Here is a 21,553-nt window from a genome sequence, read left to right as displayed (position 1 = left end):
CACAACAATGACCCCGGGCCCCAAAATGCCTGCCTCCTGATCCCTGAAATTGGTGAATATGTTACTTTCCATGGCAAGAGGGACTCTGCTGATGTGATCAAGTTAGGGATTTTGAGATTATCCTGAGTCGTCTGGGTGTGTTTAATGTAATCAGAAGGCTCCTTATAAATGAAAGAATAAGGCAGGAGAGTCACCACTAGAGGCAATGTGATAAACGAAGCAGAAGTTGACATGATGTGATTGCTGTAGGTAGTGAGGAGTCAAAAAATGCTGGCAGCTTCTAGAATGAAAGAGGCCTAGAAATAGATTCTCTCCTAAGTCTTCCAGAGGGAACCTTGTTGACACCTTGATTTTAGCCCCGTGATGTCCATTTCAGACTCCTGACTTCCCAAGCCGTAAGATAATAATTTTGTGTTGTTTTAAGACAGTAAGCTTGTGGAAATTTGTTACAGCAGCCATAGGAAATTGAGACAACCATGGAAAAGGCACTAAACAACAGAGTAGGCAGCATGACTTGCCCAGTTTCCCTCGGCCTGTGTCTATCAAAGACCGTCTTCCAATAACAGCCCTAGGAACTTAGCCGTAGTGACAGAGTTGGAAGTCACATGGGCCATGGACTCCCACTCACCAAAGCTGATCTAACTACTACTATCACATGTCTGTATTGCCATTAACTGAGACCAATGCCGGGAGCTTAGTGTGGCATTCGACACTCAGAACATCACCCAGCCATTCAGTCACAAGTATTTACAATAGATCCTTCCCAACACACAAGAGGCAGTGGTTCATCTTTCCAGAAGGCAAATACTCTGCGGATGGGTTTCCCTTTCCAGCCTACAGAGCCTCAGCCAGCCCCACTGTCTAGAACTTACAGAGGTTTTGAGCGATCAACAGGATACAGAAGGAAAATGCTCTTCTAGAAGAAAGAGCATGTGTGAAAGCACAATGAAGGGGAAGTATGAGGTGCGGGGCTAAAAGAAAGCTAACCGACCCACAGAAAGTAAGATGAGATGGGAGAGGCAGAATCTCGCATAGATCACATTAGAGATTATGACCTTTATTCTAAGATCAATGAGGGAGCTACTGGTGTTTTTGGTTAATGTAGTTGTGTGAGTTGGGGCAGGAGGTGAAGGGTGATCATTCTCATTGTGAACAGAGCTTTCTGCCTTGAGAATAGAAGCAAGAAAAGGTGAATGCTGAAAATGGGGAGGATACACAACTACACACTGGATACACAACTATGGAGGTGCAAGTGGGACTCTCTGGGAACACAAGGAGGGCTCTCTAACCCAAACTCAGAGTGGTTGGTGGCATCATGGAAAACTTCTGAGTAGACGACACAATAGAGTGGAAAAGGCTGTCAAATTGGAGATTGTCAGGCAGAGAAGGGAGGAAGGGGTTTTCTAACAGAGAGAAAGTATGCAAAAGCCTTTGATCAAGAGAAGGTAAGCCTTAACACCGGCACTATATCTTGATCGTTATATATAGTTGGGAGCAGAAACACATGTGCTGGAGAGCTAAGGGGCAATTTCCTGAACAGACATCGAGGGCAGGGGTTTAGACTTTGCAGGCAAGATAAAGTGGGGCTTTTGCACAGTATTAAGCAGCAGAGTGGCATGATCATAATTCCATTTTACAAAGATCTTACTGAAGGCAACTTAGAGGACAGAGCGGAAGAACAAGGGCAAGGTTCTAAAATAGGTCAGGGGAAACTGTCACCTGGTTAGAGTTCCAAATCAGGAAGGCTCCTCTGTCCATAGTATATACAGGGCTTTATTGTGGAATCGAATATCAACACTGGTCGTCAGAGGAAGAGGCAGGTAGTACAAAGATACTTTTATAGATCATCAAAAGATGACGGCTTCGATGCACACGGTGGTAGAACGTCCATGAAATCTTTGCCCCATCTGTGGATGGGATTCGCAAAGACTATTATTCTGTAACAAGTGTATCATAAAGAGACATTCTTCTTTGCTAGTAGTGCTCTTCCTGTTTAACCATGGCAAGTTCTAACCTAGGAAAAACCCTCAGTATCAGTCAAGTGGTTACTCTAAGAAGTGAGTTTCACTGCAGATAGTTTCTCAGGTCAGGTTTCAGAGGACACACTTTGAGAAGGAGATTTGCACTCCCTGAATTTATCGGTGAGTTGCTTTCAGGAAGAACAATGATGACGGAGCGAAAGCAGCAGGATGAGGGAAAGAGTGAAGGGGATCTGTGATATAGTCACCACAGAGGCCTCAGCTGCTCCTACAAAGAGCTTTGCAGCTGGGCTGGGCCTTCAGAGTGTCTTAAATTGAGGCATAGTGGCTGGGTAGCTGTGCTCCTACATAGATCACTCTTTGGATTTCCCCAGAGAGGAAGCATATGCCTGGGCATGATCAAGGTTAATTCCTGGTGAGGGAGTCCCTGTGAGCCATCGGTAGCCTGCGCTCCTGTTCTCAGCAGCTGGGGAAATGAGTGCCTGGGGAACGATGGAACTGGGCCACACACTACAGCATCCACTAGAGAAAGCAATTCTACTAATAATCCCTGGGAAACTCCTTTCCGCTCTGCATGGGCTCTTGTTGCAACCTGGCTCTCGGAGAGGGCTTACAAAGCTTTCTGTGAGTCAGCTCTCCTCCTGTAAGCCTTCCCGAGTGTGGTGGAGGCTGTACGTCAGCTGCTTAGGCACATTTTAATAAACACATTCCCAGCTCCCAGGGAGAGGAGCCCATGTTAGGTAGAGTGCTGTTCACTTCTTTACTTAGACCTGGACGTTGAAGCTATCCCTTTATTCCCTGTCCTTCCCGCCTCTCCCACTAAGGAAACTTTCACCAACATCGAAGTACAGTCTGACTGTGGAAGCTGACTTAGCCATAGAAATTTCTCATTGCTGTGATACACACGACCTTTTCATTTTTTCTGTCACTTAATTCTGCCCCCTGGACTTACTTCTAGGGTGTGGAGAGAGAGAACTAACTTTCGGCACTTCAGGGAGAATGCCTTTCTTCTCAAATGATCACTTGAACAGATCCCTCTCGAACCCTTCCAAGGGACCCAAAAAGTTCCCAAATATGAGAGAAGACATGGGATAGGCCTTCTCAGGTCTCTGGCGCCCCTATGAACTAATGACTACAAGAGAAATGCAAATAAGCATTGCTAATTAAAGGCAACTGGGAATCGAGTTGAGGTGAACTATCATTGATATTATTATAGGTTCCTAAATATTTTTTTTCTTTAAAACCATTTTACTGATTATTGACCAAAAGCTTCAACTTTAGAATTGGATAGTTGTGGCCTCCAATTTTACTTCCTCCAACCCCTACTTGCGTTATTTTGAGCAGCTTAATTAAAACCACTGAACCTCAAATGCACCATTAGTGCAAGGGGGTTATAACAGGTAGCAGGTGGTTGGCGTGCCACCCAAGCCCTTCTTCTGTGGCCGTGAACCCACCCCCTTCCCAAGTGTTAATTGCTCCTGGCAATCCAACTGAACTTTTCTTCACAAGTCTCCCTTGGCTGATGAGGCCCGCCTGACATGCTTGGGAGGTCAACTCAAGCCAGTAGTCGCTGATTCCGAGGTGGGCATGTGTCCCAACTGTGGCCAAAGAATCATGAAAAGTGTTCCGCTAGGAAGACGCAATCTTTCTTATCCTCTGTGTGTTGCTGTGCTTCCATGTATTTCATGAAAGATCTACAGTTATTGATATTGGTAAACTACAGTGGATATGAAACAAACACTGAGTTTGTCAAAGACAGAAATAAACAAAAACAAAAACCACACAGCCCCAAATTAAAATTCAGGGTGACGTAGGTGAGTACCTAAATCAAACATTCTGGAGACCCTTCTACCATCGGACTTCCTACTGCATTCATTATTTCAGTGAGTTGATTCAAGGTTTATCTTACTTTCAACCAAAAGCAGGTTAACAGCACTCTGTGTGTGTGTGTGTGTGTGTGTGAGAGAGAGAGAGAGAGAGAGAGAGAGAGAGAGAGAGAGAGAGAGAGAGAGAAAGTAGGGGAAGAAGAGAGACTATGTGTCCTCACATTCCCCTTGATCCCCTAATCTTGGTCCCCAAAAGCCTTACATATTTCACCAATACACTGCCCAGCTTTCTCTTTTACTTGAACTAGATTGAATTGGGTTTCACTAAAGGGGATCTGAACGACTAATATTGATTAATTTCTATTTCAAAGTGCTTAGAACCGATAGAGTATAATAAACACTCAATGACAATTAGCTATATATAGCATTCTCAATTATCAAGATAACCATTATGTTCTTTAATCTTATCACACCTTATAAAACCCAAGTGGTAGTTCTGAAAGCAAGTTTCACATTAGTATCAACCAATAAAGCTTTTAAGAATAATGCAGTCCCAATATTCTACTTCCACTATAATGGAATAAGTGATTCAGGTCTTCAGTGTAAATAACTAGGAAACTAGAGAAAACATACCAAACAACTTTTATCACTGTGATGAGTATGTGTTGGGTCTTTGCTCTCAGTTTCTGACACACAGCTTGTAACACCCTCAGAATCTCTGGAGTGATAGGAGCATCGTTTGTTATAATAAGGCCAATCTAGACAGCTTCAAGATGGAGTGGGGGGCGGGGTTGCCAGAAAGACAAGGTTTGGTTAGAGGGTTGGAACGTTCAGCCCTATCCCCTGACCTCCAGGGAGGGAAGAAGGCCTGGAGATTGAGTTAATCACCAATAGCCAATGAGTTAATCAATCATGTTTATTTAATGACACCTCCGTAAATACCACCAAGAGACAGGGTTCAGAGAGCTCTGTGCACCTTCCCCTGTACCTTGCTTTATGCATCTCTTCCATGTTACTGTTGTTGAGTTGTAGCCTTCATAATGAACTAGTAATAGTAAATAAAGTGTTTCCTGGAGTTCTGTGAGTCTTTTTTGAAATAATCAAACCTGAGGCTAGCGTTATAGGAACTTCCGATCTGTAGCTGGTTGGCAACCCTGGACCTGTGACTAGTGTCTGAAGTGGGGACAGTCTTGTGGGACTGAGCCCGTCACCTGAAGGGATGTGCAGACTCCAGGTTGTTAGTGTCGGAATTGAACTGAATTCCATCATATCTAGTTGGTGTCCAGAGAGTTGGAGAATTGGTTAGTGTGGGTAAAAACAAACACACACACATTTGGTATCCGAAGTGTTGTGAGTAAAAACAGTTCAGCCAGACATTGTACAACAGGCAGCATAGAATTAAGATACCTGAGAGAAAGGATATAAATGGAGTGAACCTGGCAATTTCCCCAACTTTGATCCTGGAGAAACTTTCTAGACCAGGTATAAAGAGAAATAACCTCAGAAATGCAAAGCAGTATTCTTGGGATTAGAGACAGATATCAGAATTAAGGGAGTCTAGATAGTTACTAAATGCAAAGTACTGGAAAGGATGCAGCTATGCAGAGAAAGAGCTCCAGATATCTTCAAGCAGCTCCAGGAGACTGTTATTGTATACAAGTCTGCACACACATACAGGATAATTCCATAAACCCAGAGGTGCACTACCAGGGAGCTCTAAAGTAAGCAATAACCAGAGCTCACATAAGGCTGGTAGTCTTTTAGTTCTGACCAGTCAGAGTGGAGGTTGCTCATTGAGCATTCAGAATATTCAGTAGTAATAGATGGGTTACTCCTTAGTAGGAGGGGAATGCTATCTCCAGAGTAATAACCTCTTTAGATCAACACGAACGAAGTTTAAAAGGAAGCATGCCTGGGAAGTCTCAAACCGATCCATGAGTAACTTAACTGCCAAACAAAACCAAATTCAGCATTTGTGAAAAAAGAACAGAATCCAGACACTCACCACTGTGATATTCACAATGCCCAATGCCTACTAAAAATTATAAGGCAGATAATTTGGGGTAGTCAAGACAATTTAAAGTATGTAAATTTGATACCCCCTACTTCTCCAACAAATTAGACAATAAAGGACAAGAACAAATAAAATGACAGAAACTAAAGCGGTCAGTATAACATGATGTTCATGAACAACTAAAATAAAATTTCCTATAAGGAGAAAAATAAACACCAAGTTCTGGGCATCTTTCTCTGTGCTTACTGCCACAAGAATTTGGAAATCCAGGTACAGTTTGGGAAAAGCTCTATTGAAGAAAAAAGTAGAGGGGCTATGTTTGGGTCTTTTTATTTTTCTAAAACCACATCAGAAAGAGAAAGTCCACACTCTGTTAAAAGTGATTGAAGTATATAGGTAGACCGAACCAGGGAAAGGGCTAAAAACCTTTGTTTTTTGGGGGGAGGCATGAAAAGAGAAGGAGAGACACTCTTAGAAAGTACATGGGAAAAGGAGAAAAAGCGAGAGGAGAAATTCAGGATTCTGCAAGAGGAAATAAAAGATTTCAAAGATCACGCAATCCCTTCCCCTGCCAAAAGAAAGGAGGGAAGGAGGGAGGAAAAGAGGGAGAGAAGGAGGGAGGAAGGGAGGGAGGAAGGAATATTTCTTTGGGAATTTAACTAAAAGGATACCGTAAGGGATGTTTCCAGTGATAATAAGAAACTGACATTACTGCCTTTTAAAAATAGGTTAGATGTTCTTTCACATGGAAAAATCACATCAAACAAATGGAAAATACATCAATCGTGCTATTCATCCCATCATTCAGGAAAGTGTAGGCATTTAATACCAGCAATACGTGAGGCACACTGATAGACAGTGGCCCCAAAGATTCTCAAGACACAGGCTTTGCCTTTCAGGAACTTATCGTCTATTGAGAGGCAAATTCACAGACAAGACATTTCATTAAAATGTAATGGACCTTAGTGTGGACATATGAGTAAATGCAAAAGAACTGTCCTTGAGATGGAGGAAGAGTAAATAAGGAGATTAGTGCCTCACACACATGTGAAAATGTACGTGCAACTTTGGCAGATTAAAAGACAGTTTATTCAAATATACAAATGAGAAAGGGTATCTGTTAGCTATTTCTGCAACACTACGGCATAGCACACAGCCACAAGCTCTCAATGGCGTACAACTTTAAGCATATATTACTTCATATGTACTTGGTTAGGGTGGGGCAGCTGGTGACCTCAGCTGGACTGACCTAATATTCTCCGGTTGGCTGTGGGATGCTCCAGTCCTGGATGGAGCTGGTTGGGTGGCTTGGCTTCAAGCTGCAGGGCTGGCAAGACATAGGTCTTCACTGTGTGTTATGCTTCAACCTTATCCAAATATTCATTCTGGGACCCATGTTGAGGGGCAGCAGCTACAGAGGGCAAGTACTTCTTGTAACATCGGCAAGGGCCAAAGGGTGAGCAGAATAATAACCTATCTCTTGGGCCTGACATGGGAGCCCAGAAGTGGCTTCTTCCCACATGTCACTTCTTCCCACCTGTCATCATCCATAGTAAGTCATAGAGACAATCTATTATCGATAGGACGATAAAGTAAAAGCATCCTGCTCTGCCGGATGATGTGGCAAAGTCCACAACAAATAGAATGGATAATTCCAATGTAGGGAGGAAATGAAGACTTGGGAATAAGTGATTCCACCAACAAGTGTATTTGAAGGTGAGGGGATAGCCTGAGCCAGAATTATTGTTAAAAACATATAATATGTAAACATATTAAGTATACAAATTATAAAAGTACATTAGAAATACTACATCCCCATATGTTATTTTAGGGAGCCTATAGCAATCCCTTTAGTTTAGAAGGAGACAGAGGACCTTGGCAGGTGGAGAAGAAAGAATCTGAGCTCTTTTTCCCAGAAATGAACATTTAATTTCCTTTTGAATTCGTTTTTGTTTAATGATCAAATGTGTTTTCTTTTTATTTATTGTCGGTCGTCTGTTACCTTGCAATTACAGCTAGTTCTTATTGTCTTATTCATGAGTTTAACATGCAGGAAATAGAGAATGTGTTGTAATTTTTCAGAAGATGGTAAATCCTTGCCATATCCTAGTTAGCACTGAAGTTATCATTAATAAAAAATCCTGCATATTGATTTGAGATACCTCAGGAAATGCCATGAGGAACACATGAACATAAACTGGAAATGGAATGAAGCAAAGGATTTAGAATTTAGACAACAATTTCTAGTATAGCAAACACTGCAAGCTGTTTTGTTAAATGAAAAATTCTGACATCTTTACCTTTCATCAGTTGGTTAAGAGTGACATGGGAAGAATGTTGAAATATTTAAAACCAGTATAACTGTCCTGTTTCATTCCATTTATAATTCGTACCAACCTCTCTCTCTCTCTCTCTCTCTCTCTCAAATGAAAATTCAAGTATACCAACTTGTGGAGAAAATTTTATTAACAGTACTGTTAAAAGGAAGGAAAGAAAATGTGAACTATTTGTGCTGTGGTTTAGGGAGTAAGCACGACCCTATAAGTCTTTCCTTTGAATTGTTTTACATTGAAATATTTGTTCTCAAATGGAATTGATGTTCAAAATAGAATCAGACATTACTGTTGTTGCAAAGGTTCTGCATTCATAAGAGTAACTTAAAACCTGCATATTTGGAAAACTTGAAACATGTTCTATTTGGAAGCTGCTAATACAGTTTTAATCTTGTGATTTATCTGAGAGGTCTTCAAAAAAGTTAGCTGGGTGGAGGGCAGTTCACTGCAGTGATGAAGAGCTTGGTTCCTGGCTGCTTTCATCTTCAAAGCCAGTTACAGCAGGTCAAATCCTTCTCATCCCTTGAATCTCTCTCATCTCCCCTTTGGTCCCATCTCCTCTGCCTTCTGCTGCTTTTAAGGATACGTGTGATGACATTGGGCCCACCCAGACGATCCAGGCTAATCTCCCTATTTTAAAATCAGCTGACTAGCAACCATGATTCCATCTACACAGTTTGTAATTCCCTTCTATTTACAAAGTCCCTTTGTAGCAGTAGCAAGATTAGTGTCTAAGAATGTGTTTCTCAGGGGGGAAGAACAGGGTACCTTTAGGTTCTATCTACTGCACTGCCTCACAGCGGTTCTTCTGGGGATTAAGTAAAACAATATAGATAAACTGTTTCGTATAGTGGCTGACACATGATAGGATCTCCATAAATAATAGCTGATATCATTGCTGATTAGTCAATAGAAAATCGGATGGTTGAGTATACGTGCCTCACTCAGTCATCCTATAAAGACTGGAAAAGGGAGCTTAAATATTGATTGCATGTGTATAGATTAAAATCATTGAAAGGATTAGAGTCGTCAGTGCTTATCAAAAATTTGAGTAAAGCTCTTATTTTAGACTCTAAGTTCAAATATATCATTTTTTTAAAAAAAGTGTTTCCATAAATAAGGAAGTCTGCAGACAGCAGCTCCAACATTTCTTTGCCATGTGACCCTGGGTGATTTACCTTCCTCGTCTCAGCCCTTAGACTTTTCAGCCAATGAATGGGCATAATAATACCTACAAACATGAAGGAGGAAAAGAAAAAAGAAAAAAAGAAAAGTATTATGCTATCTCCTAAATAATAAGTGCTCAGTAAATGTGAGTTTCCTATTCCCTTATCCCCATTTCAAACACAGGTTCTGGAATCAAGACAAAGGAAGTGGTATTTTTGGTTCAGTCCATTATGGCTTTCATTTTCTTAGTCTGTGAAATGGTTGTAATTATTCTTACCTCATGGGGCACTGGTACATTAAATTAGAAAGCTCCATGATTTAGTGCTTCCTGACCTTCCCTGTTAAAAGAGTGAAGAATTTGAAAGCATTAAAAAACCCTTTGATTGACACATTTCCATCTGTCAGGTCACCCGTTAAGTAACATTAGTGTTCCAATTACTGTAATAAGAATAATTGTAAAACACAATTCTGTTTGAAAAATGTGCAGCTGGCTAAATACATCCCCAGTATTTGAGTCATGACCACTGGGAATTCACCTCCAGCTCTTTTGTGAGAATGCAATCACACATAAGCCTGTAGTTGGCAACATCTGAAAAGGCAGTAGCCTGCCCCTACTCATTATTAATATGCGTTATCTATATTTTAAAAAGAATGTTCTATATTTATGTACTTTGTGATTACTAACAATGTGGTAGGCAAGGTCATGGAAGATTAGCTGGGATTTAATGTAATTTGATGTTTGACAATGATAATGAAATGTGTACTGTATTGGAACTTTGCTTGTTAAACAGGGATAGTTTTTAACCTGCAAAGTTTCATTGAAAATATAATTACCAAAGCCTCAAACCAGTACATTGAAAGAGAAAAACACTGGTTACTTCATCTGTTGCAACATTTTACAGCTTTGGAGGATATATAAATTTTTATCTCAATGGACCTAACCACCAACGTGTGAGAGTGTGTGTAGGTGAACTAATAGTGTTAAAGGCATATAAATTAGATACCTATAAGGAGTAATATATTTATCAGCAGTGATAAATATATAAATGATATAATATATATGTTATATGTAAGGTGTGACAGAAATATACATGTAATTAGTTCATGATATGTATAAATTATATATATATATATAAAAGATATATAACAAATATATGTGTATGTGCTTAATAAATGGTTATTATTATTATAATAACCTGTTCACAGACTGTTTCTATGACTGTAAGTTCATTGAGGGAAGTGACTATAAGAAAGATATTATATGTGTGTCTGTATATATATATGATTATATCAACTCAGGAGAAAATATTGAGCATCTACATATGACTAATAAAGTGTGCTCAGAGACAATAAGCTTTAGAGAGGGGAGACAAAAGAAAACATGGACACACATGCAGCCCCCTGATATGTGCTAGACAGTACAAGAGGTGACTTCAGAGCAAACGACATGTGTTTTCTCACTTAATAATCCTGCCAAAACTATGAGACAAACACCATCCTAATTTGTTTGATTATACTAGTCACTTCGATACTGAGCTTACTGGGTCAAAGGGTATGAACATTCCTATGGTTCTTGCATTCAATAATTTAAACTTAGTAGCTCTCATGAAGAAAATACCAAAGAACTATTTCTAATGTGAATTAGGCTTTCCATTCCTCTTTATTTCAAACTTGCATTCTATAAAACCCTGTTGGGTAATAGCGTTTCACTTCTAGGGGTCTTTTTCAACGCACTTGATGAAAAACAAAAGTTAGTTACTAGTCATTCTCCTTTTACTAGTACATGTTGTCAAAGTAATTGGGTTTTATTGTATTTGGGGGATATCTGTGGGTAATGGTTAGGGTAGTATACTTTTCAGAGATTAGCAGACAATAAACTTGCTTCTGCCTGGGCCTTTGAACCAAGGGCATCCCTGTTTAATCTAACATCCTGCTGTGTGGAAACAGTTTCCTGAGGTATTCTCACTTAAATGTGGCATCCAAGAAATGTACTTTTTGAAGTACAGCACTGTTGTGTTTTTCTAAAATGTCACTGCCTGAAATACCTTCTCACAGGGGATGCGGATGTCAATAAAAGAGGATATCACAAGAGGAAAAAAAAGGTCTTATTTTAGAAAAATGTATTCATGCATTCAGAAAGCACTGTGTCCTAGACCGGTGCTGAGACCAGAGGTACAGGAATGAAGAAATAAGTAAGATGTCGTTCCTTCCCACAAGGAACTTGAAGACTTAGGAATAAATAACATGTAAACAGGTCATGGTCTTAAAGTGCCTGCCAACATTCATCACTGTGATGTATGTTGTTTGGTGATCATAATAAAAAGAGGAATCATTTATTAAGCATTTCATCTACAACACACTGAATTAAATATTTACAGATATCGTATCAGATGTTCACAACAGCCTTGTGTGCTAGGCGTACGATGATCATTCGTGTTTTCCTGGGGGCTAACTGGTGTTAGAGAGTTTGACTCACCTGCCTGAAACAATGTGGAGAGGTGGTAGCTCAATCACCTCCTCTGAACGGAGCTGTCTGGCTACAGAGTCAAGGTGCTTCATTACTATGCGGTGTGGCCCAAAGGAGGGTGACGTTATGTTTTTTTAGGGAGTGGGAAGTGCTGATGGCAGGGGATGACATTCAAGAATTCACGAAAAAGTAAGATAGTAAGCCAATTTTTAGGGGAAAAAAAAAAAAATATATATATATATATATATATACACACATATATGTGTGTGTGTGTGTGTGTGTGTGTGTGTATGTGTGTATATATTTATATATGTGTATATATATGTTTTCCAAACAGACTTGGTGAGGAGAATTCCAGGAGGAGGATACATCTTCTGCACCGATGGAGAAGCCTCAGAAGTCATGGCTGGAAGGAGACCAACAGATAATTCAGCTTGGCCGGACGTAGGCTACAAGAGAAGTAAGTGGCCTTGTATGATTTTGGAAAGGTAGTCACGTGACACAGCTAAAGCTTTTACACTTGACCTTAGCCAAAAGGCTGAGAAGCGATACAGCTAAAGCTTTTAGACTGTACATTGCCGTTGGTTGCCAAGGAAGAGGTTCAAGCAGAAGAGTTGCGTGGCTGATTTAGGTTTCAGAAGGTTCGCACTTCAGAGTGATGAAGGATGAGAGGGACAGAACCAGAAGATAGTCATCCCAAGGAAAAAGGCTGTTGACATGTCCAGGAGAGAAATTATGAACTAAGGTGGTGGCAATGGGATGGAAAGGTCGAGTGAGATTCAGTAATACCTGATCAGATGCGTCTTGATGACGGAGTGGAAGGGTTGATGAGACTTCAGGTTTCTAACTTAGGTGACTGGGTGAGAAAGAGGCTTCTGTGTTGGTCCAGAGTAGTTGGGAAGCAGAAAGAAGCATAAGGATGAGGACCTTTGGCTTATGTCTGACATTTAGTGGCGTCAAATTATGGAGTTAATTCACAAGAATGAAAAATGAGAGGTTTTCATCTGTTGTATTTCCAAATTAACTGTGATTGATGGTGCGGCGTTGTAATTGAGTAAGCTCTCCTTCAATTTTTTTCTTTCTTTTTTCTTTTTTAATCTATACCTGATAAGACACAGTTTATCCAAGTCCAGTCTCCCACTCAATAATTTGTGGAACTATATCTAAATCTATAAGGTCGTCCTCCATATTGGATACTCAGAGGAAAAAACAACAACAAAGCAACAATAACATCAAAAACAAATACCCTAGGAGCACATGTTCATCTTCTCTTAACAAACCTTATGGGTGAATGACATTCTTTCTCTTCATGATCTCTGTTGTTAGGAAAACAACCTCTTTGCTCCTGGTGTCCTTCTCTGAGCTACTGTACTTCTCTGTCTCTCACTCCTGCTGACATTGGCTCACTTGGTGGTATTCTCCCTGCCACCGAAAGCTTCTTGTACAACAGTTTCCTCCAGTTGATTAGGCATCAGTCTGTACACTGGAAGACAGTGTATTTACTGGTTCATATATTACCTATTGAATCTTTTCTTTAACCTGAAGAAATTTTTTTGAGAAACTTTGAAAATCGGAAACACAAGCTTCATTAGGATTTGAAGATAAAGGTGAAGGATGTGCATTATTGAGAATCCACTCTATGGTTCCATACACTTTATTTCCCTAACTTACACTGCAGGATTGGTATGATTACTCATGTTTTTAATGAGGTTCAATACCTGTTCAACACGTCACAACTCATGGGGATTTAACTCAGTCCTATGAGGAGATAAAAGATGGCTGCCTTCAGTTGCTTCTCTGGGAAGATGCTTTAAAATCGTGTTTCTACCCCCTGCTTTCAGTTATACCACTGCATCACGGAGGTGTTAGATCTCAACAGAGTAAAGAATGGCCCCAAGAAAAAATGATCACTTTAGGACAAACACTGTCTCAAATTGTTTTACTAATCTATTCTAAAGTGATCATTTTCTCTCGCTGTGGAAAATACAAGGGGGTATTCACAATATGTTTTCAGCACTCCTCAGTAAAAGTCTAAATATTTGCAGAAGAGTTTTACAAATGACTTATACATGTTTGAAATAACTCCCTACCTCCTGTTTAAGGAATAACGATTTTCCCATCATATATCAACTACTTTGTCCTTGTAGATTGTATAGAATTCAGATATCGATGTATGTGTGGCGCAAGAAACTTGAAATAAATGTAGCAACTCAAGTCATCCACATAATAAAATGCTGAGCCAGAAAAGGAAGGAAGAGAGCCAAGAATTCTGTGAGTTGGATTTAATGACATTTTAAATGTTGGAAATAAAGGAAGGGCGAGGTTTCAGTGTGAGAGAAATATTGTGGGGAGATGGGAAAAGCAAATTCTCAATAAGTATTATAATCAGATATTACTGTATATCATTTAATTGTCTTTTAACTATTTTTAATGCTATGTTAGTATTTCTTTGGCATCATATGGAAAGATGTCCACGTATTAAGTGGGTTGCATTAATGACGTTAATACATGATAGAATACTAAAATAGGGGCAAAAAAACAAATTTAGATTTAAAGGCAAAATTTGAATTTTAATTCAGGTTATACTATTAAAAAACAATGGTATTAGAGAAGATGCCTTAACCTCAGAGCCTTAATTTTTACACACACAAGAAAAGAGAAGAATAATGCCTTCCTTTTACATCCCAAAGACTAGCGATGTGAGAAATTCTGGAAAGGAGAAGCCACTGTGATGTTCATGAGTTCAGCTAAATAATGCAGAAAGTTGCCCACCTTGTAAATAATACTATTATAAAAAATGCAGCCAAAATTCAAAAATGCTAATTGTGCATATGAGAATTACAAATTATTATGGTAATCTATTTCTAGAAAACTAAAACATGATATTATATCACTGATTTTACCTTCTATTTTAGATACAATTTTCAATAATATAACACTAGATTTTCCTTAATTTTGTTTCTTTGTTTTAAAATCAAACGTATGGATAATGGCTTAAGTTCAACAATGTCCAGCTAACCCTCGACGTGTTCTGCTTTTGATACTCCTTTTTATATCGTCTATCTCATTTTTATTTCATTATATTTTTATGACACTCCACTTATCACTGCTGTAGTTACTTTTCTCTGTTGTCCACTGTTTTTATAAATGAGGCAAATTTGATAATATTCAAGTATTTGCACAAACTGGCCTGTTACTATTATAATATGGAAGGTGACAGCAGACAGGAACACTGTGGGAAAATGAAATGTCACTAAATGAGAAGCAAATGCCAAAATTTGGCATAAGAAGGGAGTTCAAGGTGATAACATGTAACATACAAATGGCAAGTGTTTTGAAATTGAAATCTATAAAAAATTAAAGATTAGACCATACTCCTGTATGCAGAGAAAACAAAGATTAGGACAAGAGATGAGAATTCTTCATAACAAGCTTTCCAAATGAAGAGAAGCAAGTAGAGTCAGGAAAGCTTTCCAGAATATTCAAAAGAATTACAAAGTTTGAGAAGCTTAGAGTGGGGAGCAATTTCAATGTGAGGGAAATTATTAAGCGAGAGAGATGCAAGGGAATATTCTGATATACATAACAATAAGTTTCAATATGCATCAGGATAAAATTTCATTTGAGAGAAATATGATTTTATATGGAAATAGTAGAAACTGAGGGGTGGCCTATAGGAAATTAAGATAGAAAGACAGCTTGGGACCATGTAGGGATGATTTCCATGCCCCTTACAATGGTCTTCTTTTACTTTTCATTCAATTCTTTGTAATCCATCTATAAGTTTCTTATAGTGGAAACTTTGAATTACTTTTCAATACATGAATATTCTAGTATCTCTGGAATCAAAAAGCAATATAAATTTATTCTAAAGTAAAACCAAAAAAAAAAGCACTTTTCATTCCAGCAGACTTTGCCCCTCATAATGACTATAGACTCTCGCATTCAAACTTCAAACTCTCCTTGTCACCCCTGCCCCTGCTCTGTCAATTTTGGCTAAAGTTTTGATGATTGGCTCAATCATCACAGGGGCCCATTTTGCCTCTTACCAGAGCCTGTGATGTGATAGAGGACTGTCCAGTCTCCTGTTGCCTATAAGAAAAAGTGATATAGGCCATTCCATCCATTTTTCTAAAAAAAAATTCATAAAATATCAGTGCCTTATTGGTACACTGGGAATCAAAAAACAAAAAGAGGCACAAAATGAAAATTCTTTTTTTCTGTGTTCAATTTTGAGACAACTGAACATAGACACAGTGGGAAATGTAATAAAAAATTATATAAACTGTTTTGAGCCTTGAAAGATTTAATTTTTCAATAGACCATCAATTGAACATGTTTAGATTATTGTCTGCGAATTCCCTATTATATTCTTTTCCCAAACTGGAAGTTTGTTCTTTCTTTGTTTCCATTTTCTTTTTAAAATTTAGGTGGTATGCCTAAAAGGAAAAGCATGGGGAAGCAAATCAATAAAATTCAGTTATAGTTTTTGAACCAGCCAAACTAATCCTAGGATTTTAAATAAGCCACTCAAATTCTTTGGCCCTCAGTTTTCTAATCTATAAGAAAAAAACAATTGAACAAAATAGTTGTATATCATTTCAGGGTGGGGAGTAACCTTATCTACTTTTATTTACTTAAAGATTGAAATAAAAATGTATTATTTCCCTCTGCTAGTTATATTCACATGTAATGACACTCCCACAAATACAGCTCTCTATGGACTGAGGAATCTGAATCTCTCCAAACCGAAATCTTAGATTATTCTGCACTTATTATGGAATTTTCCACATCAGCACCCGGACACTATGTCCAACCAAGAATCGGAGCAGGGAGTAATTCGATACAGTGGGTCCAGTGTGTCTCACTTAACCTTCAGGAGCTCTCTGTCCTTGCCTTTCTCTCTGGTGCCTGGTAGAGGTGCCTTTTCTCTTTTCCCTACGTCAGCCTACGAGCTCAAGACCTCTGTTCCGTTATCTCGAGGCAACAATGCTAATGTGCATCTGTTAGTGGTATCCATTCCATCAGTACTTCCCCTTGAGTCCTCCCAACTCCAGGACAGCTACACTCCCTCCTCCCAGGAGTGAGCTCTTGAGCAAGTCCACTAGTCGCTGTCAACAGGAGAACACACAAGACTAAATGAAACTTTAGTTACTACAGAAATATGCGGTGGAGGAAATAGGCATTCGTTAATGATGGTGAGCAGCTGGTGAAGAGACTGGAGAGTGGAGGGGATTCTGCTCTCAGCAGGCCAGAGACTTGAGCAGTGACTCGGTCTGTGTAAACAAGCATTGTTCAGTAATGTACATACAAGCAAATCGTCTAGCCGTGGAAGGTCTGCAAGAGCGTGGCAGCAGCCACAGTATCCACTGTTTACGTCTTGCTATGAACTTGCTTTCACTGATAAGTTGATTAATATTTGGTCTCAATAGCTCCATTTTTCTCACTTAGGATGGTGATTAACGCTACTTCTGTAGGTATATTGAAATGGCAAGATTGGCTCAATGAACGTCAATTCCCAGAAAAATCTATACAACTTTTTGGCTCCCCAGAATGTTTTAATAATCTGTGATCTTCAGAAGAAAAAGGAGAAAGAGAGTGAGAGACAGAGGGGGAGAAAAAGATAGAGAGAGAGAGTGTGTGATTGATTTTTAGTTTCTATAAATTCTAGCTGCTTCTAGAGACTCCTTATCCCTTCCAATTAATCCATTTTATCCTTGAGCTCAGTAGAAGGGTGTCTTGTCAAAGTTGTCTCAAGCTACCAGCAACCACTTACAAAGACAGATAGATACACAACGTAGAAACAACTCAGCAGACTAAAGCTTTCAGGTGTAATAATAAAAAGCGAGGTTTACTGAGAATTTCAGTTTTCCGGGAGAGAACTTCATGTTTCTGTGCAGGGAGTGATAGAACAGCAATTTTCCAGGCAATATCAGGAGGCAAAGGTACATGACTTTCAGATTTAGGATAAAATTTAGAATTCTGAAATGGCATATATGAGGCAATAAAAACCAGTGCTTTATGCAGACAAGCAAGAGTGGGAGTTAATATGTATATTAGAGTCTCCCTGACCAGGACTGGACATCAGCTCTGATTAAATCACCCTGGGCAAGTCACTTAACCTCTCCAACCTTTACTTGTTTAAATGGAGATAATAACAATAGCTATTCCGCAGGATAGCTGTAATGGTTAACATACTGCATAGCACGCTGAATGGTATGCTGAATATTCAACAGAGCTTCAGCAATGTTAATATGGTTGCTTTTAATTTTCATTATCTGTCACTTGTAAAGGTTTTAAAAAATGTCTATAGATGTCTATAGACATTGAAGTGTCATGTGCTAAAATTTCACAAATGCATGTCCAAAGGCATATGATTTTCTTTGTCACTTGATATATTTGAAGTCACATGAGCTTGGGAAAAAAAGCCCAGGTTCAAAATTTCACAGATTCATGGTTGAATTGTTTAAGTGATTTGCTTTATGCCAACTTTTGTAAATATGAAGTTATTAATGTATAAAAGGAAAGTAATGATTCGGCCCTCAGAGGTGTATCATTGGGGTGAACAGATAAGATGTACATTAAATGAATTACAGAGTTTTAAATACTATACAAATATGTATGAGTATCATTTATAATTTTTGGCTGCCTAAGTTAGTGGAAAAGAGTTTGAAAGAAATCCCATTCTGACAAACTAATACCTTTCTTCTACATTTGTTTGCAAAATATAAATTCTCAGTAATTGTTTGGCTTATGACATATAATCTGCATTAGCAGCTGTACGAACATAAATTAACTATATTTATTAAATGGCTCTTTTCTGACTGGCCTAAGGAAACCTATGGCATTTAAGAGTTTGAGGTAAAAAAGCAAAAATGCACTGGTTCAATTTAAAGTATATAATTATTTTTAAAATATGATGTAATCATTGGTAGGTATTGTAAGTATTGTTAGACAACCCCATAAATGCAGTTGATTGGAAAATAGTTAATTAAATTAAGTATAGTTATTTAACTCGCCTTCCTTGAGTCCCAAGAATGTGACTCAATTGAAATAAGGTTTCCATTTGTTACCATTCACTGCTGAGAGCTTTCTTGCAATCTCTGCCAAACAAAATGAAATGAATAGAAGTTATTTATTTAAGGCCCCTATGTCTCCTTTTTTGTTTTCCCTTAACGCTCATCAATATGGAAACCCCTGGGGGGGGGGGTAACTCTCTCCGTTCGTACACTAGGCCTGCACTCATGGGAAAATTACCTTTCTGTGAGTTATGTCAAAGATCCTTGCCTTCGCTCTGGATCCCACCCTCTCCAAAAGAAGAAAACCTGAAAAAGTGCTTAGGATGCAAATGGGGAGTGTGGGTAAGAGCAAAACAAAAACAGGGCAGAAAGCTTAAGGTGTGGCAGAAAAAGATGATAGATATATAGATGTGTTTTGTTTTTTTTGAAGCTAAAACTCTACACCTTGGAAAACAGGTAACATCATCCTGGAATAAAACTGACTTGGGAACAGAGAACATCAACAAGATTTTATGTAGAATTCTAAATTGCAATAACTTCCCAGTCTCTTCTCACTGATTCAAGCCGCCTCCCAACCATTTACTGTCATTAATCACCCTAGTCTACATCTTGGATCATTACAAGCTCCTCTAACACCACCCACCCTCTCCTACCTCTCTTCACATCTAGAGACATTTTTGGTATAGTTTGCTCTTGCATGGCTCATAGCCTGCAGAGAGGGTAGTATCATGAGATATTAACTTTTTCACATGTCAATATCCAGAATTTATTAAAGGGTTAGGGATATTGTAGATGCACCATAAAGACTGTGAAATAAATGAATGACTGAATAAGCAAACCAATGGATAATAGGTAAATGGATGAATAGCTAGATGGACGAATGGGGGCGGGGGGTGGGGTAAATGGATGGATGAATAAGCAGATGACTGTCTGACTTGGGTGAAACTGAAATGTACTATTGTCATAAAAATCAAAACAGAAGGCATTAATAACAAATATCCAGCACCCTAACTGTATTAAAGGCGGTCTTCATTATCTACTTTATTGTTCTTCAAATCAGAATACTAGGGTAAATCTTATTTCTCCTTAAAATGATCAAAAAAGGAATTGGGGGGGGAACTTTTTTTTTTAATTCAACAAATATTGAACAACTACAAAGAATCTACACAAAGAGAGAAAAGATCAATTGATGCTATCATCTGTGCTCTTAAACATAGCTTCGAAAAATGAGACACTGATGAAAAGGAGTTTAAAAGCTGTTCCCTTTACACCATTCTAAAACAGTTGATGTTATTTCATTTTTTCTCCTCTGAGCTTTCAAAATACTCATGCTGAGATACTGAGATTGTATTCAGTTTGTGAAATTAGTGACATAAAGCTTCTCCAGCCACCCCTATTATCTAGCACAAAGAAGCTAAAGCAGAATTGAAATCCCATTATATATATTACATTAGATCGGTTCCCAGCGGGGGCATCTTAATTAAGACGTGCTGATTACCTGGGTCCAGATTAAGTGGCATGGGCTGTATCACAATCTTTATAATCAGCCAGGAAGCAGTGTTAGCTCAGGCCCTGATTTGCTAATGAAGGCTAATGGCCTGTCTCCTTCGTGGTACAACTGTAGTAGGGGACTTTTTAATACCACACAGGACACTGCTTTAATTTAACATTAAAAATGCACATAACCCTATTACCCTTTCTTAAGTAAATACTTGTAGGTTTTTAAGCATGGACTCTTCTAAAGAGAGATTTGCACCAGACCCTCACTTTAGCAATGTGGCAATAATATGATTTCTTCTACTGAACCTGGGAAAATGAGAAATGTTTCCTAGTTTGACTCCTGTCCTTTCTATGATACCCCCACTCAAACACCCATGACATCATATTCCTTCCCACTCCACATATACCCTCTTCTGACAAAACCTCCCCTCCCCTCTACATCTATCTAGAATCCTCAGAGCAGCAAGTCTATGATATACCAAAAAGCTATCTGTGAACCTAGAGCACCAGTCAGGGTTCAATCCCCACGGTCCAAGATGGCTAAGATATTGAGGTCCAAACTTCTGAGTGGATTTGTATATGTCCTTTGTGGTATCAGAGTAAGAGAGATATTTCCCTTTGGACCATCCAGACAGCCACATATTGTTGCAATGGGTTCTTTTTCTTTTTCCTTTCACTGTTCTAGAAAGTTCTATCATTCTATTCAGATATGCATCTGGATTCAAAACAGGGGAGAAGCTACCCCAGTAGATAATAGAATGTAGGAAAATCAGCTGACCAGTGTAGCAATAGTTTTGTCACCCAGGTAAATAACCTCTGGTTCGTCCTCATCAACCTTGTGAGGAAAAGCTTATCGAGTGCTCTATTTCCCCTCACTCTTGAGCACCCAGGAAACCGACATATGAATAAAATATTCAGCTAGGTAGCAAAGATTCTATGAAGCAGTCCATCATACATCTGTAAAATCAGCATTACTGAAAGAGCTAGCATAGTTACATAAATATTTGACAAAGGGGACTGAGTCATTGGTGCTGCAAAAATTATACCAACTGTAATGGCAATCCTCACCATCAATAATACCTTTGGAGGAAATGGCATTGTATACTTCACTCAGGGAGAATAATAACAATATTAACACGGTGTTGACACTTGGCAAGCCAATCTCCCCCAGCCTGGGCTCTCTTGGCAATCAGGACAGCAAGGAACCTTAGCAAACACAGATTTTTTTTGGCCGTCATTCAATTACTG

This window comes from Rhinolophus ferrumequinum, chromosome 15 (genome assembly GCF_004115265.2).
Source record: "Rhinolophus ferrumequinum isolate MPI-CBG mRhiFer1 chromosome 15, mRhiFer1_v1.p, whole genome shotgun sequence".
Classification (NCBI taxonomy): domain Eukaryota; kingdom Metazoa; phylum Chordata; class Mammalia; order Chiroptera; family Rhinolophidae; genus Rhinolophus; species Rhinolophus ferrumequinum.
This window is presented reverse-complemented; position numbering follows the sequence as displayed.